The 2,918-nt window shown below is 41.4% G+C and overlaps 1 non-coding gene across 1 annotated transcript; it reads right to left on the bottom strand.

The window, feature by feature from the left end:
- Nucleotides 1-443: 443 nt before the first annotated feature.
- On the bottom strand, nt 444-547 carry LOC127745875 (small nucleolar RNA R71). Its single transcript, XR_008007499.1, has one exon. It is a non-coding gene; the product is annotated as a small nucleolar RNA R71 (small nucleolar RNA).
- Between the last annotated feature and the right edge of the window lie 2,371 nt (nt 548-2,918).

Below are 2,918 nucleotides of genomic sequence, written 5' to 3'. Positions count from 1 at the left end.
AATCCAGAGGCAACCTTTCTGAAATTTTTGAACAAGAGAAGGAGATGGCAGCCGAACCCAACAACAATAATGTAAGGAGGATGCTTGGTGATTTTACTAAACCCACGTCCAAGTTTGATGGAAGAAGCATCTCAATTCCTGCCATTGGAGCAAACAATTTTGAGCTGAAACCTCAATTAGTTGCTCTAATGCAACAGAACTGCAAGTTTCATGGACTTCCATCTGAAGATCCTTACCAATTTTTAACTGAGTTCTTGCAGATTTGTGAGACTGTTAAGACGAATGGAGTAGATCCTGAAGTCTACAGGCTCATGCTTTTCCCTTTTGCTGTAAGAGACAGAGCTAGAACATGGTTGGACTCACAACCTAAAGATAGCCTGGACTCCTGGGATAAGCTGGTCACGGCCTTCTTGGATAAATTCTTTCCTCCTCAAAAGCTGAGCAAGCTTAGAGTGGATGTTCAGACCTTCAAGCAAAAAGATGGTGAATCCCTCTATGAAGCTTGGGAAAGATACAAGCAGATGACCAAAAAGTGTCCTTCTGACATGTTTTCAGAGTGGACCATATTAGATATATTCTAATATGGTCTATCTGAGTTTTCGAAGATGTCATTGGAGCACTCTGCAGGTGGATCCATTCACCTAAAGAAAACGCCTGTAGAAGCTTAGGAACTTATTGACATGGTTGCAAATAACTAATTCATGTATACTTCTGAGAGGAATTCCGTGAATAATGGGACGCCTCAGAGGAAGGGAGTTTTTGAAATTGATGCTCTGAATTTCATATTGGCTCAGAACAAAGTGTTGACTCAGAAAGTCAACATGATTTCTCAAAGTCTAAATGGATGGCAAAATGCATCCAATAGTACTAAAGAGGCATCTTCTGAAGAAGAAGCTTATGATCCTGAAAACCCTGCAATGGCAGAGGTAAATTACATGGGTGAAATTTATGGAAACACCTATAATTCATCATGGAGAAATCATCCGAATTTCTTATGGAAGGATCAACAAAAGCCTCAACAAGGCTTTAATAATGGTGGAAGAAATAGGCTCAGCAATATCAAGCCTTATCCATCATCTTCTCAGCAACAGACAGAGAATTATGAACAGAATACCTCTAACTTAGCAAACTTAGTCTTTGATCTGTCTAAGGCCACTTTAAGTTTCATGAATGAAACAAGGTCCTCCATCAGAAATCTGGAGGCACAAGTGGGCCAGTTGAGTAAAAAAATCACTGAAACCCCTCCTAGTACTCTCCCAAGCAATACTGAAGAAAATCCAAAAAGAGAGTGCAAGGCCATTGATATAATCAATATGGCCGAATGCAAGGAGGAGGGAGAGGACGCGAATCCCAATGAGGAAGATCTCATGGGACGTCTCTCAAGCAGGAAGGAGTTCCCTATTGAGGATCCAAAGGAATCTGAGGCTCATATAGAGACCATAGAGATTGCATTAAATATTCTTTTGCCATTCATGAGCTCTGAAGATTACTCTTCCTCTGAAGAGGATGAAGATATAACTGGAGAGCAAGTTGCTCAATATCTAGGAGCCATCATGAAGCTGAATGCCAAGTTATTTGGTAATGAGACTTGGGAAGGTGAACCTCCCTTGCTTATCAGTGAACTTGATACATGGGTTCAGCAAACTTTACCTCAAAAGACATAAGATCCTGGGAAATTCTTAATACCATGTACCATAGGCACCATGACCTTTGAAAAAGCTCTGTGTGACCTAGGGTCAGGCATAAATCTTATGCCACTCTCTGTAATGGAGAAGCTGGGGATTATTGAGGTACAGCCTACCTTATTCTCATTACAATTGACAGACAAGTCAGTAAGACAAGCTTATGGATTGGTAGAGGACATGTTGGTAAAGGTTGAAAGCCTTTACAACCCTGCTGATTTCATAATCTTAGACACTAGGAAGGAGGAGGATGAATGCATCATCCTTGGAAGACCTTTCCTAGCCACAGCAGGAGCTGTGATAGATGTTAACAGAGAGAATTAGTCCTTCAATTGAATGGGGTATTACCTTGTATTTAAGGCACACGGCTATCCTTCTGTAACAAGGGAGAGTAAGTATGCAGAGCTTCTCTCAGTATAGAGTCAAACAAAGCCCACACAATCAAACTCTAAGTTTGGTGTTGGGAGGCCACAACCAAACTCTAAGTTTGCTGTTGAATCCCCATAACCAAACTCTAAGTTTGGTGTTGGGACTATACAACATTGACCTGATCACCTGTGAGGCTCCATGAGAGCTCATTGTCAAGCTATTGACATTAAAGAAGCGCTTATTGGGAGGCAACCTAATTTTTATTTATCTAATTTTATTTTTTATTTTATTGTTCTTTTATGTTTTATTAGGTACATGATCATGTGGAGTCACAAAAAAAATATTAAAATTAAAAATAGAATCAAAAACAGCAGAAGAAAAATACACCCTGGAGGAAGGATTTACTGGCGTTTAAACGCCAGTAAGGAGCATTTGGCTGGCGTTCAATGCCAGAACAGAGCATGAATCTGGTGCTGAACACCAGAAACAAGCAACATCTCGGAGTTCAAATGCCAGGAATGCACCCTGAGGAGAGCTGGCACTAAACGCCAGAAACAAGCATGGAACTGGCGTTCAACGCCAGAAACGTGCTACACATGGGCGTTGAGCGCCCAGAACATGCATCACTTCGGCGTTTAAACGCCAAAATTGCATGGAAAGGCATTTTACATGCCTAATTGGTGCAGGGATGTAAATCCTTGACACCTCAGGATCTGTGGACCCCACAAGATCATCTCAGGATCTGTGGACCCCACAGGATCCCCACCTACCATATTCTTCCCTCTTCTCAACATTCATCCTCTCTTTCCAATAAACACTCTTCCCCAAAACCCTTCACCAATCACCTTAATCTCTCTTCTCAATCAC

The sequence above is a fragment of the Arachis duranensis genome, chromosome 3, assembly GCF_000817695.3.
Source record: "Arachis duranensis cultivar V14167 chromosome 3, aradu.V14167.gnm2.J7QH, whole genome shotgun sequence".
In the NCBI taxonomy this organism is placed as follows: Eukaryota; Viridiplantae; Streptophyta; class Magnoliopsida; order Fabales; family Fabaceae; genus Arachis; species Arachis duranensis.
This window is presented reverse-complemented; position numbering and strand designations above follow the sequence as displayed.